The 16249-nt window shown below is 36.2% G+C and overlaps 1 long non-coding RNA gene across 1 annotated transcript in view; it reads right to left on the bottom strand.

Moving 5' to 3' along the window:
• LOC116662258 overlaps positions 1 to 12611 on the bottom strand; it is a 316310-nt gene extending 303699 nt beyond the window's left edge. The window contains exon 1 of the long non-coding RNA XR_004318298.1: positions 12559 to 12611. This is a non-coding gene — a long non-coding RNA (uncharacterized LOC116662258). The remainder of the gene's footprint in view (positions 1 to 12558) is intronic.
• Between the last annotated feature and the right edge of the window lie 3638 nt (positions 12612 to 16249).

The following is a 16249-nucleotide window of genomic DNA, read 5'->3' on the forward strand; positions in this document are numbered from 1 at the left end:
ACAAAGTACTTATAACTTGACAAACTGAAAAAGTTTTTCAATTGTTTTTTTTTTCCAGTCATTCATTCATTCATTTATTCGCAATTCAGCTGATATTAGTTGAATATCTACTATGTCCTGGATGCCAAGGATATAACCATTAAAAAGATAACACTACTGCTATAAAGGGACCTGTAGTCTAATTCCATGAAGGAAATAGGCAGTTACTGTTACTTAATCCAAGCCTGGAGGATTTGTTTTAATCCACATTTTTTTTCTTGAAAGTTCATCTAATCTTGGAGCTTTATTAACTCAATAAATTAGCTTTGGCTTCTTCCATCTACCGAATGACATCCTGAAGAAATACCCAAGTAAGTCAGTATGTCTGCTACTTTTTCAGCTTTCTGACCCAAGGCTGGTTATGGAAAATCTTGAGTAGATGCACATTTTTGCTTCACCAGATTCTTTCTAATTGACTCATCAACTTTTAAGATATTTCAGTCATTCAATCCATCCATGAGCTTTAAAGAAAATTTAAAAGGACCTGTGAAGCCCTCAGGAATCAAGCCTTAGAAAAAATTTATAATGTAGATATCCTATAACACTAACAATACTGGATTATTATTGGTGTTAAAATTTGTAGAGAACTTTCAGGGTTTTAAGTACCTTGGGGCATGTACATTGCATACAGGACATTTTACATAGGAATCACTCAATGAACTATACAATCATACATATATATGTGTGTGTGTGTGTGTATGTATACCTTAGGAAGTTTTTTTTTTGGAGTCATATATATGACCATATACGTGTGTGCTTATGTACATATATATACATTCATATACAAGTTAAACTTCTGGGGCCTCTAAACTTTAACATTTTCCAGTAGTTTTGCCTAGTCCCTACAGTAAAGTCCTAGACCTTTCTCTACACAGTATTACCAAATGTTGGCAGCAATAATATGTCTGATAGTACTATAAGTTCATTCCTTGAAATACGATCTCAAAGAAGTAATAGCCTTGGGCACAGTGTTTGATCATGGTAGATTACAAGATTTCAAGGGTAAAATGAGACAAGGAAAAATTGGGTATTAAGTATAATACCATTTTTAGAAATATCCTAGTGGTTGTATGTCACAATTACAAAATTTTAAAAGTTAGATTAGTTCTTTTAAAAACAGTTTTTATTTGCAAAAGAAAGCACATCTTTGTTACCTTCACTAAGAAGTTTTCATATAACATTATCATTAAATATATTATTCTAATATTATATGTAATATTATTATTTCTAATAGACTAAGAATGCATTGGAGAAAACACTGCCTAGAAATAATTTGTATTTTTGAGTAGAGTTTTGTATATCAATTATAAGCAAATAAAAGGGTACTTCTGTCAATCCCTATAGTATTTTTCATGGCTGCAATCAATGCTTCCATTACCATTATTTGTCTAATTAAGTTAAAGTTGATTGGTGTATATGTTTTTCTACAACAGAATAATTTAGGCATTCATTTTCACAGGATGAACACATACATTTTAAGTAGTTGATGGAAGTCATTGTCTAGCCTATAAAGAACAATAATGCATACAAACACTGAGAGGTAACCAAACACTTCACTGAGGTCACCAGCCTCTGCATTTTTTAAAAAATCATTTATCATCTCTCTGGCACCACTTCCACCTTCCAATGCTTAGCAGCTTCATAGTCTCATTACATACCTGCTTGTATTTATCTATACAGTCTTCAGAGAAACCCATCTATAGCTAGTTATGTTAACTCTCTGCCAAGTATTTGCAGATTATTAAATTATTTTATTTATTATATTATCATGCTTTAAGTCAGTAGACTATATTGCTAAGGATGGTACATCCAAAGAAACTGACTTAAAAATCCTTCAGGAAGAAATAATTTGTGGGCAGGTATGAGTATGGAGAGGGATGGTCCTTTAAAGTAGTTCAGCAAGCATTTAATTAGCATGTACTGTGTGCAAAGAGCTGAAAATGGCTGGAACACTGGTATGTTCATTTCACACCACACACAGAGTCTTTTGGCAACATGGTCTCCATTGTATACTCCAAATTACCCTGGTTGTCTGATTCACAGAAATGGAGTTTATTTAAATGTGAATAAACATTTTAATCACTTGATAATACTTTAATTTTTCACCCCTTCAGGTCCACTTCTAAGAATCAGATCACTCGGTTTAAATGCATTGAGAAGATGTTTTAACCACATTAATTAATCTTTTGTTTATGGAATGTCACTAAACAGCAGGTTTGCCTGTAACTGGTTTCTCTTTTTGCTCTTAATAAACTAACTTTTAAAGAAGGTTATTAAAAATGGACACCCAGCACCTATATCCATATACTTAGGGTCTGGGGAAGAAGAATGATGGAAGTGAAGAAACAGGGCATATGTTAACTAATTTCTTTCTCTGCAGAATGAGGATAATTTTATAAGGAAGTAAACATTCACATTTCACAAGTAGATGTCTGCCTGCTAAACTGTAGTCTGACTACCACTAGAAATGTGTGCTCCTCCCCTACTTCCACCAAGAAAAATAGGACTTAAGGAAACTTTTTCCTCTGGACTAATAGAAACCTGGCCCTTTAGGAACCTGTAACTCAAAACTCTTCTGAGTTGGTCTCCTCACTTGGAAATCATCTCCCACTACTCTGTACTCTTCAAGGATATGCTGAAATAAGTCGCAGAGATGTCTGCTTTTCCACTTGTTCTCATTACTTCCTACAGAAAGAGAATGTGCTCTATTATCTTCTGCTCCAAAATGAAGTACCTACTCCAGACATTATCCATCTCACTGTGGGATAACAAATAGTCACAGTGATAACCCAACTTAATAGTTGATTGGATGTGTGAACATGTCAATTCTATAATAGTCTTTTCTAAAAATGTATATGGCATCATGAAGGATTTTCATGAAGGATTTTCACAAGTACCATAAGTAATTCTATCCTAAAAGTCTGTTTTACAATCAGGATCCAATGTCCCGCATCTTCAAGGAGTAATCACAGAAAAGGAAGGCAAGGGGAGAGCCATGTTCAAACGGGTTTGGGAAAATCAAAGGACGAAGATCGGTGCTCCCTGCTCACATTTACTGTAGTGATTAGAAGAGCTATGCCACCCTGGTGTTACCTTCTCAACCAGCATGGATGGTGCAGGAGAGGGTGAGTAAAAATGGATCAGTGTGGTGTCTATTCATATAGCCCCAACACAACTTGCACCCTAATAAGTCAGAGGAACAGCTGGAAGTTTCCTGTGGCCCTAGAGAGAGGCAAAAAATTGCAATGTCTTATGCATCAAAGAGGTTATTAAAGCAATTCTGAAGGAGAGGTCATGTGGGTTCATGAGGGAAGGATTCAAGTGGGATGTTCTTGGTCCAAAAGCCAAAATCTTTAAGTAAAATAGATGCCCCTGCAGATGCCATTTTAGGTGACAGCAATGGTGACAAGCAAATGCTTATCCTCTGCTCCAAGGTTGGCCGCTGTGTAAGCCCCAGAAATGTATGGACAGATATGGGTAGAGAGCACCCTGAATGGCTGACATTATCTTCCAAGTGAAGAACTGAAGTAGAACCTAAGTTCGTTTATAGAAAATTAAAATGTTATTCTTCTTACACAACACACTGAGTACTGAGATTCATTCCTCACAACACTGTCATTCTTCACTAGGTGATGATCACTTCTGCTAATGGAATGGATGACGATAACATTATGAAAAGGGATATATTTCAAAAGATATATTCAAATAACATACAACTTGGTATAGAAAGGTTGCTGTTCATTTATTGGGTCTTTGCTTTCAGAAGCCTACATAATATGCAGAATAACAGCTTAATCAAATGCTGTAGCTTCAATGACAGTTTGTTCATAAAAATTGGATTATACCTGAACGCATGTTATTTTCATGAATTGTGATTTCCTAATCATAATTTTACACAAATAACATTTATAGGATAAAATATGACTCAGTTTCCACTAAACTCTCTCGGGGTAAATCTGGGAACAGATAGCCCATTTTCAAGGTGAAACTTCTTTGATTTCCTTCATAAATAAAAATTTTATTACCTAAGTAAGAGCTAAACCCAGATCTTCAGTAATTTCAAACAGCTCTTTGGACTTTAGATTAAATTGACTTTAATTTAAAAAATCATTTTTCTTCAAAATTTGAATTTCAAAATTCAATATACTAAGAATTAGTTTTGCCTTCTGTGAAAAAGTGTGGATGTGTGGATATGTGTGTGTCTGGGTGCATGTGCCTGGTGCTCCCTTCCCCTCAGCTCGTGGTAAAGCAACTTCCAGTTTATTTAAATAAACCATAGACAGAACTGTCCTTATACACAGGTGAGAAGAATAGAAATTTAAATAATACGAATTGAGGATCAAAAAAAAAAAAAACCCCAAACAACAACAAAAAACTGAGAATCTACAAAACCAAAATGAAAAAAAAATTACCTAAACATTGTCTATACTAGAAACTTTTTCAACAGAAAACAAATCTTTTAATTGTATCACATGAGATAAAGCTTAAAGGGCAAATGCATTTTATGGGACAAATTGACAAGAATAATGTAATTTGTAAATGAATGGTATCAGACTTGTACCGGAAGTTTTAACTTTAATAAAAGCAGTTGGAGGAAGAGTCTGAAGGCAGCGGATGACCAAATTTAACATACTGGTGGGGAGGGGTATTGCCACACAAAGAGAAAGCAGTGTTGCCTTAGATTAATGTCATAATTAGACCCAACATCCAGTCATGCTGGGACTACACTGATTCTCAAATAGTTCTTGACACCTCAAATTCACTACTGTGTTTCATTTCTTCAACATATTTATTGAGTTTCTACTATCTCTCAGGCATTCTGGGTGTAACAGTGAGCAAAATTAACACAACTCCCTTCCTGCAAAGAACTTCCAACCAGGACAAGAAGCATATAAATAAGCACCCTATATATTATGTCAGAGCTAAAAGAGCTTCATAGATGAACAAAGCAAGGAAAGAAAACTGAGATCTTGGTATCAGAAGGTTTGTAATGTTTAACTGGGTACTGATGGAAGGTATAGAAAGGTAATTAAAGACCTGAAAAAGATGAGGGGGCAAGACATGTGACCACGCCAAAGAAGGATGTGATGAAACAGCTGAAAAGCCTGATGCTGACACAGTTTTGTTGAATTTCATTCTAGCTACGTCTGTGGGCCCCATTCATGGTATGTGTTGTTCAGCTGAATGGTGGGATTTTATAATTCTGTTCATATAAATTCATAAATACATAGAATACACATAAGCATGTGTGTTATATTTATGTATATCCTCTCATACAAGGATGCATTATATTTTTTTATAAATTTTATTTATGAAAAAAATTTTTCACAATAAACATTTCAATTTTCTTATTTAATAGACAGGAATGGGACAGAATGAATTAGACTAGAAAGAAATCTTTCTTTACTCTGTATATCATACAAAATAAGAGTTATAAAGCTTCTCAGAATATTTTTTAACTGGGAGGGTAATTTAGAGACAAAAATGAGAATATCCATTATTATAGCTCATTAAGTCTTTTTTTTAAGTAAGCTCCCTAACTGAGCAAAGACCTAATAAGTTTTATAATTAGGAGCTATTGTACTTCTTCTTTTAACTTTATTTTCATCTTCAGATAAAAATTATGACAATTCTGTAATATCCTTCCTAATTTTAAAAAAGTATACATTACTGAAATTTAAGGGACACTGTCAACCCGAGTGGAGTCAGACTAGCCCAGATTTGCAACCCTGTTTATCTTCATAAAGACAGTCTGACTATTACACCTCACCTTACATTCTACATGTAAGGCCTACATGTAATATTAAGGGATTTTTACAGAAAAACATGCAGCTTAAAAAAAAAAAAAAGCCTTTCTGTAACAAATCAGCGTATTCCAATACATCTACTCAGTAGCTGTGGCTTAAATATGATTTGGGAGATTTCATGAAAGAGAAAAAAGAAAGAAGGAAATGAAGGCAGGAGGAGTGGAAGGAAAAAAAATGAAACTGCCTAGCTACAAGCTGCAGAGGGAAATTAATATTCAAAAGGTTAAGGTGTCTGTGAAATGTATGTAATGAGTAACACTCATAGTTTGTTACTATAGGTTCATTGCCTCTAATGTTGAGGACGGCACATGGATAATTTACGATTCCCATTGTCCCCTCTGCAGGGATTAATTCTGAATTATTTATGTACCTATATACGCAGAGAACTGAAACATTTTAGTTAAAGTCAGCCACTCACTCATAGTCTTGAAATTATGCAGCCCTTGTTGCTAAAAATGATGTTAGCCTCTTGTGATTTAAGTCATAACATTTTATTTTCAGTCCCACTGAGAGAGAAGGCATACAGGAGGGAGGAAAAAAGATAAATTTTTCTAGAATAAATCTCAGAATGCATTTTTTAAAGATGTAAATAGATAATGGTAATTTTGTTGAGTCGAATTATTGTTGTAGAGAGCATGTAAATAAACCTTTATTTTATTCATGATTTGTGATTTTGTAGTGGAATAATACTCCACAACTTGTTTTCATATTGGGATCTTTAAATACAAAGCCTCTACATTTCAATAAAGGGAATTCCACCTACGTACTAATTAATCAAAGAATGAAATTTCATTTTTGGAAAACTGTTCTAATTCATTCAGGTTTCACAGCAAACCATTTCATTTAGTCAACTGAATTCAGAAAAAGTACTATTTCCACTTACACTCCTGAGATTACTCACCGCTATTAAAGTCTCCTTTGACTACATCAGAATTAATGAAAAAAAAATGCAGGTATTACACACTTCTCTGAAAAAAAAATAACAGATTATATTCTGGACTGATAATGTGTCTGATGGGTGCTAATCTTGTCACCTTAAGACTATCTTAACAATTTTTAATAAATCAGATTTTGAAACATTGTGTATATTTAACATGCATTTTTTGCATAATTTGGTGTAAATTATAGGTTCCTATATCAAAATTTTGACTGAAAAAAAAAAAAACGTTTTATACACAATTCTTTTAAGAAAAAAATCTGAATTAAAAAAAAAGTCTCCCAACAACTGACCCTGGGCCTTTGAAATTCAGATCAGTCTCTTCTGTTCTTAGCCATCATGCTTCCCCAAGAATCAGGGTGCACCTCAAGTAGACACAATGCTGGATAGGATACTGAGTATGAAAATAGATAAGGAATTCGAAGTTGGCAAAAGCAAAAGAATTTATACATATATATGCCACCTATAAGACATCAATTTCCCTTTTCGCGCCCACCTCATACAATTCAACAATTGCTAATAAATTAGGAGGAGGGGCATATTGATGTACTGCTTGACTCTAACACAAAGAAGTGTAGTTAGCAAAAAGCTGCAGTGGGTAATGAACAGTATTTTAACTCGGCAGTTTAACCTCCTTGTCTGTCAGCTGTGACCTTTTACCAACCCCAATGAGAGTCTGATTTCTCACTTTTGCTACTCACTGCTGGATGAGTGAATGTAGAATTTGACAGCCAGAGGTTTTACATGAAAAGGAAAGGTACTTAAAAAGCATGTTGTGATGATAGGCTACATTTATTCACTGTTCATTACGCTGGGTGCAGCGCAGCCTTGGTGGATTGATTGGGTGTGAGCGGCTTGTCTGCTGTGGAAGTGCAGAGGCGTTATTGACCTGCATGGGAGCTGGAGTGACCTCTAGATGACCCCCTTTTCACCTGAAATTGACCTTGAGAACAACCTAGGGTTCACTCTCATTTAAATAGTGGGGAAATTCGTCTAATAGCATGGGAATTATTAGAATTGATATATTGAGCATTTCCTTTTCTCCTTCCTCCTCCTCCTCTTTTTTTTTTTTTAAACTTTTACAGAGGTAAATGCATGCAGGGGGTAAGGCAAGTGTTGGCTTTTAAATTTCCAGACCCTGCTGCTGCTCTGCTTGGTGTCTGTACAGATTTATGGAGGGGGCCAACCAGACTTTGGACTGCTTGACGTAAAATTTTACCATTCATCACCATTGATTAGAGTCCACACTCTGTGACAGAGCCCAAACCTGCCTATGACAATTGCTATTTCAGTTGTTATGGACCATAATGGGCCATAGGGATGATTTAAAGGAGCACAATAGCTATCTGTAATTACACATGAATAATCCATGAATTCTACACCCCGACGCTTATGATCAGACCCTAACAACCAAGGCTTGAGACATTTATTCTCGTTCTCTCTTTGGCACCTGTGCCAAAAGTTACCCATTTATGAAAACTGAAGCACAACAAGCTTACCCCTCCCACATTCAAAGCTAAGTTTTCATTCATAGTTAAAAATAAATCACACACTTGGAAAGTGATAGAATATTGCCTTTTTACAGATGGTGTGCTCACTAATTGAACTTACTTCTTATTAGCAAAGGATGCCCATTATCATTTCATCAATTAGCATCAAGTAAATACATTAGATGTTCAGTATAATAGCTGGTAGGGCCGGAACAGAGAAAGTAGAACATTTATTATTACTGTTTTCATGTTTAAGAAAAATGTTTTACTTGAAGTCTTTAGCCGTATATTTGGCCAAAAAACTAAGGGAAAAAATCAAGATCATAAATAGTTTCAGTGGTAGAGTAGAAACTGTTGAAACTAGTATACTAACCAAGGAATTCATTATCTTATACCTCAACAGTGAAGTATTCTCTAATTTTATGTGGAATGGGGAAATGGATAAAATGTTTGCCAAGTGAGCTTATGCAATGTGTTCAGCCTCTAAGGTCCAAAGCACTGGCACAAAAACACCTAATAAAAAAATCACACTTATCAGTGACTCCTCAGGATAGTCCCATGTCCAGAATATATCCTGAAGTAGGGACCAAGCTATGGGTACAGTCATTTTAAAGACTTTTTTTTTAAAGGGGACCAAGTTTTTTTCTTGGTATTTCCAGAAGACGCCAACTCTTCTAGATCCAAGAATGGGAATCTATGCAAAGCTTTTGTAAGCTTGCTTCTTGTAGCTCTTAAAAATTTGTGTAACCGACTGCTAAATTCAGTTCATTTTGAGATTTTGATTTCCCGACATTTTAGGAAAAAGTTTTGGCATGTGCTTTTGGTCTGTCTACCACATATTCCAGAAAAGTGTCCTGTCTGCCTGGTTTATGACAACATTTCAGTAGCTCAACCTATTTGGGGCACAGGAGTGTTGCTTAATGCAGAAGCACTTTTTCATACTGTTCAAATATTTACATGCAAGGCTACAAGCTTATTAGCAATCTGGTGAAGTATTTGTAAATCTGGATCAAAATTCTGACAGGATATTTATTGCATTGACTTGACCTATTTTCTATCTAAAGCCCTACTCCATAATACTTGTTTCATTTGATGTTAATCCTATGCATAAAAGGGAGTAACTATGACATTTGTACACAGTAACACTCTAGCATCCACACAGGAGGATTCTACTAATCTGATTCGCCCCCTGCCTCCCTCAGTGTGTGAGGTGCTTACACCTATGACTGTTTCAAAGCTCCAGAAGGCCCTAACTTAACCAATGTGTGTTATCTATTACATTTTATTTTCCTCCTCTCTCATTACAGTGATAAACCACTGCAAGGGTCCTCAGCAGGTTAGAGGACTTACGAATTGCAATTATTCTAATTTAGGATTATATCATGCTTTTTTAATCCTTGGGAAGTTATTTTTCCTCTTCAAATCGTTCTAATACTGAAATGTGTTTTGGATATTCTGCAAAGGGGGATTCACTGCAAGACTGAAATGTAACTCTTAAGTTTTTAAAAGTAACTAATTTAAAATGAAATAAAAGATGACACTTTTTTCCAAGCCATGTAAATGATTTTTTTTCAAACAGTATTTTCTTCTAACTGTTCCCATTTGTCTACCCACCAAGTAAACTCAAAGCAGGGATATTTTTCCTTAACAGCAAATTCTTTACAGAATATAACAAAAATAAAGACGTAATTGGTATGACATTAGAAACCATGTACTCATCTAGTCAGCCTCCATCTCATCTTTGTTCCTACCTCTCTATAAAGGATAAGGCAGTTTTGCCCAAAGGAAGAAATAAAAGGGAATCCTCGTTAAAAGGTACATTAACGAAAAAAGAACAGCTTTATTGGGGACATGTGCATAAAGGGATGTTTGAGTAGTAAATGATAATTTACTTTTGAGGTATATTAAAAAGGTTTAATCTTACTGATCATGAGTTAAATTGGATGTTTTAATCAGTTAGTGAGTGCCAAAAATAATTATGCCAGAGCGCTTAGTCTGCAGAACATGTACACAAAGCATATAAATCCTTTGCTTCCCCAGGGATTGCTCAGAATAACACACAACTAAAAGACAAAAGGGATATCAAACTCATATAAATTAACATTGCAAATGATCTGAAAAATACAATAAATAACATGATCCCATCCCTTTGAATATGCAGCACAGGGAAGGGTGTCCAACACAAATATATGCATTCATCTTCTGTATCCTTGCTAAACTTTTCCAGTAAACTTTTCTTCCATTTACTTTCTACAGTTCAATTCAAGGTCACCCCTTTCATTGAGAGTGCTGGGCTGGGTGACAGAGCATAGAAATCTGTGTTCCTTTTACAAATGAATGTGAAAAATAGCATTATTTTCCTAATGAGCTTTTATTGAGGAAGTAAAATAAAGGAGTTGGACCCAAGGTCCTTTGAGAGTCCTTTGAAGTTCTAAAAATTTTATGATTTTAAGGTAAATATTTACCACAATTTTGATATACCTAACCAACCAATTATAAAGATATGGGTAAAAATCAAGAATATGAAAATGAATACATGCATATTCATGTATGACTGAAGAATTGTTCTGTGCACCAGAAATTGACACAACATTGTAAACTGACTATAACTCAAATAAAAAAATTTTTAAATAAATTTAAAAAAAAGATATGGGTAAAATCATTTCAACTCTTGCATAATGTTTTGAAATGAAGTATTTCTAAAATGCTAATAGCTACAAAGGCTGGGGTAGACCATAGGCATTACTCCATTTTTGTGAAAAATAGAAACAATATGAATAATTTTGTGCGTTAAACTTGCCACACCCCTTAAATCCCCATTTAGATGTCTTTTTACCTCTTATGTGAACTAAGTACTCGTTCATTTGCAATAATATAATTTGAAAGTAATGATATCTTCATCATTTTTTCCATTGATAATTGTACAATTTTTAGGTGCAAACAGTATTTCCTAACATAAAAGAATATTTTGGGTCACAGATTACTTTCAGTCACTATTTAAGATTATTTTTAAGTGTAAAAAAATGATTAAAGTTGAGGTAGCCACACCAGAAAAAAATTAAAAGTTTCTAAAATGTGTTTCTCTTTAAATAGTAGAATTCACCCTGGAATATTTATTCATGTTTGATGTAAAAGCTTATCATTTTCTGGAGCTTGATGATTATTGAAAGCTAAAAGAAGAGTGGGATGAGGTTAAGTGAATCATCAGTTACACATCTGATGTTTTTCCCATCATGTAACTTAATTGGTTTACACTGATTTTGTACTGGAGTATTTAGGGACAACATGGGGCCTTTTCTGCAGATCTGAACAGCTGCTTGATTTGTTAATGAACAAGGTCATCAGTAGCCAATTGCTCATAGCTGAAAAATTGCATGCTCCTGGTTAGTCCAATGGAAAGAGAATTTTTTAGATGTGGCTTTTGTGTTTGACACTGTTGTCTTCTGGGTGATTTGGGTACATTCCCCTGTTCCGTTTGTAACCCAGTTTCATTATATGCAAAACAGACATACAAATTTTTATTCTGTGTAATAGATCAAAGGATGTGATAGAATTACTCCTCTTTGAAACACAGGAACAAATGTGTCCCCGTTATCACGTACTTAGCAGTTATCACTACTATTTGGTGGGGGGGGTCACATATCCCTTTGAAAAGGTAGGGACTTCTATCCACAAGTTTGTGTATAAGTACACACACACAAACACAACATTTTTCAAAAAAATATGAGGATGTTCACATATGTCAGGTTAAGAGCCCTTTCAACAGAATTATTTTAAAATCAATTTCCTTTAGTGCCAAAAGAATGATACTTTAAAGAGAAAAGAGTTTCTAAACAATCATATGGGAAACAAGGAATTAGGTACCATGTTATGAAAATCAATTAAACGTTTTGCTTCAAATAACGAGCCATTCCTCTTGGACAACAAAATGTGTATTTGCAAAAGGAATATACCAATTCATCTGAGTTACCTCTTCTAGGAACAGGATCATTGAAAAACTATTTTGTACTTGTTTGAAAGATATAATACTTCACTGAATATGCATTTTCATTTTTTCCTATATTTTCAGCATAATTTCAATGGTCAGCTAAACAATGTATATATATGTATACTGTGTTAATAACAATTCTGAAAATGAGATTTAAAAGTGAATTCAGTGCCCTTCAGTGTGTTGTTATTCTCTCCTATTCCAGTTGTTTCCTCACATATTATCTGATCCAGAAGAGATACTTCAAATGACTGGACAGTCACAGACCTTGTTTTTGAACTTCATTATTTTACTTACCTTGGTAGTTAATAATGCTTCCATTCAGAGAACAAACACATAATCAAATGCTGAAATGTCAATGGTGGTATCTCACTGGAGTTCTAAAAAAGAGATGAAGAAACTTTATAAATAACATTAGAACTTAAATTTTCAAATTGGATTTTTATTTGGTACATTATTATTAATGAACACATTAATATCATCATCCTATTTTCAGAGATTATCTTGGTTTACAAAAATAAGAGTTCTGCTTTGATTTTAATTTAACCTGAAATTTTAAAAAAAAACCCTCCATGGTCAAGCATTATAATTATTTCCTTACATATACCTTTAATTCCTTTGCCCCTCTCTTGATTCTGGTTAAAACCAGATTTCCTCCTCCTCTGCTCCCACACAGCTAAATCTGGCTGGAGAACAGCACCCCATCATGCTGACTGGTCTCACTTTATATTCCTGTTCATAGCCTACACTGGGCTCTTGATGATCTCTGTAATCATTAAATATGTCTCCAGTACATTCACACTTCTATTCTCTAGACAAGTTTTACACATCTTCTCACTCTTCACCCCTCAAGCCCCTCTTTCTTGTCCTGAGTCAGCTGGTGACATTTTTTTCCTTCACTGAAAACGACTGAAGCACTCAGAGGAGACCCTCCAAAGAACCTACCCGCCACATTCCCCAGTACTTGTGCTCTTGTACTTCCTGCCTGATGCCGTTCATGTCATTCCCAAGCTCTTTTCTCACTCGAAGTCTGACTTTCATACAAGTTCCCGTCTTTCATTTCTACTCAAGGACATAGCTCCAGAAATTCTGCCCCTCACTTTCTCCTATAACATCTACTACTCACTCTTTGCTACACCTTTCCCATAGGCATATGGGAAATAATACACTGATTATTATAGTATTATTTCTCCTATCTTAGAATAAACTTTTTTCATCTTTTTGTTCCCTTTCAGCAAAACTCCTCATCAGACCTTTCTACTCTATGTTCAATTTCTCTCCTCTCATTCTCTATTGATGTTACCCTAGTCCCTACCACCACCACCACTGCCACCACCACCAAATTCCTCTCTTTGATCACAAGTCCATTATAGTAAATCCAAGTCACACTTGACTTATCAGCAGTCAACAGAGTTGATGACTCTCTTCCTTGAGACATTTCCTTCACCTTATTTCCAGGTCACAGTCTCTTGATTTTCCTCCTACCTGACTAGTGCCTTGTTCTCTGACTCCTTTACTGGTTCTTCCTCTTCTCCTAGGCTTCTTAATTTGAATGTTTCCTAGAACTCATTCTCACATTGCCTCTTTCCCCATTCCTTGCTTATATCACATAGTTCCATGGCTTTAAAAAAGTATCTATATTCTTACACTCTCAAACATTTATTTCCAGTTTAATTATCTCTCCTAAATTGAGACCTGATATAGCCATGTGAGTGTCTAATAGACAAATCCAACATACATCTAAATTTGATCTTCTCTCCCCAAATCTGTTCTACTACAGCCTTTTAGACCCCAGTTGATGACAGCTGTATCCTTCAGTTATTCAGGTCAAAAGCCATGTTTAATCCATCTGCAAATCTCATCAGCTGCTCCTTCAAACATCTAGGATCTACCTCTCACCTCTCCTGACCATCCTAGTCAGAACCACCTTCTTCTCTCCTTGGCACATCAAAGACAGAACTCCATGCCTGAAAACCAACAAAACCAACAAGGGAAAAAAAACCCAGGTCTACAAGTTATCTAATTGTTAAAGATAAGAGACAGGTTCTAAAATAATTATAATAAATATATCTATGAGATGAGAAAAATGAAGATAACTGAGTAAAATTTTTAACACTAAGCTAAAACCTTTAAAGAGAATCAAATGAAAATTCTAGAACTAAAAAATAAAATACGTGAAATTTGGGACGTATCAACAGCATGTTAGACACAGCACAAAACTGTTCAACAGAATAGAATATGTCCAGGTCAGAAGAATATATCAAAATGATGAACAAAGGCAGGGGGGAAGAAAGATACATTAAAGACTACAAAAAGCATAAAAAATGTTGGACAGATTAAAAAAATGCAAGTCTACCATGTGTGTAACTGAACTCCCGGAAGGAGAGGAAAGAGAGAAAAAAATAGGAGATGAGAGGGAAGAGCCAAAATGGCGGAGCAGGACACTTGTAGCTCACACTCTCCCACAAATACACCAAGAGTGAAATCCACGGACCCACCCATTCAATCAGGACACCTGCTGAACTTTGACAGAACATCATCTTCTTCAAAAGACAAAACTCACCACAAGTCTGGTAGGAGAAAAGGAAAAAAGAAAGAAGAAAAAGCAAAACACTGAGGGACCAGTCCCATGGGGAGGGAGTGGCAAAGGAGGACCAGCGCCAGTTTGCTGAGTCTCCCCCTCTCCAGCAGAGAGGTCAGCAGGACGGAGAGGGAGCCTCTGAGGCTCAGATCTGTACAGAATAGCCCTTGACTGACAGCTAAATGGGCACAAAATTTCCTCACAACCCTCCGCCCTAGACACGAACTGGCAGGTGGGGAATGGGACAGGCTGCCCAAGCTGGGCAGAGGACTGGGGCAGGCTGTACAGAGGCCACCTTGGGGACTGCAGTGTGCTGGCTGTGTGCCATGGCTAGGAGAGTATACAGGTCAGAACAGACTGGCTCCCCCAGAAAATACAAAAAAAAAAAAAAAAAAGCAAAGCAACACTGCTGGTGTGCCCTGTGGGGAGGGGCACTGTGGCCTTTGTCTCCACAGACCCATGGCACTATTACCAGTGCGTTCTCAGGAGAAGAGAGGTGGGGCTCAGCCACAGCCACCATATTCTCAGGCTCCCAGGTGAAGGTGGGGTTGAAACCTGAATCCTTACCTAGGGGCTCTGCAACCTCTTCGGCGGGGGTGAGATTTGTTTACAGCCCCAGGCAGAGGGGACTGTTCTGCACCAGGGCCTCTGTGAACTCAAGATCTCTAAGACAAATGAACGAGGTGCAGAGTTCTGGCACAGAGCAGAGGTAAGGGCTGGTCCGCCATTTTCTGTGAGCCTGCCAGTGGAGCATGGACCCTATGCAATGCAGGGAGCAGCACTGAACAGGGAGTGATCCAAACACCTACCATGCAGTGCCGGGGCATGGCGCCAGGACTTGGCCTCAGGAGCAGGTGCAACCCGCCCGCCTACTATGAGCAGCACAGATCTGGAGTGCCACCAGGGGGCCTCTGGAAACAGCAAGCAGAGTTCACACATCAGAGCAAGAAGCAGGAGCGGCTACAACCACAGAACAAAAAGGAGGCTCCGCTTAATAGCCAGGGCAGGCTCTGGCCACAACAACACTGGCCACACCCTCAACCAAAGAGATAACAGACAAAAGGCACAGAAGGAAGACTTGGCAACCACTCATACTTAAGAAGGACCTCTCGACAAAATTAAGAAAGCACAGTCTCCACGGGAACACATCCACCTTTTTTTCCTTTTCTATTTAATTTTCTTTTTTAATTTATAATTTTTTAAATTTTTTAATCCCTTTTAAAATTGTCTTTTAAAATATTATTAATTCTTTTAAAATTTGTCACAATTTGATTTTTATTTCTCTTTGTTTTGTTCTTCTGTTATTGATTACACTGTTTTCAAATCTTTTTTCTTCTTTAAAAATTTTTTTTTTTTAGTTTTGTTTCCACATCCACTTTAGATAAACAAACAAACCCCTTCAGGACC

Source organism: Camelus ferus, chromosome 3, assembly GCF_009834535.1.
Source record: "Camelus ferus isolate YT-003-E chromosome 3, BCGSAC_Cfer_1.0, whole genome shotgun sequence".
Taxonomy (NCBI): Eukaryota; Metazoa; Chordata; class Mammalia; order Artiodactyla; family Camelidae; genus Camelus; species Camelus ferus.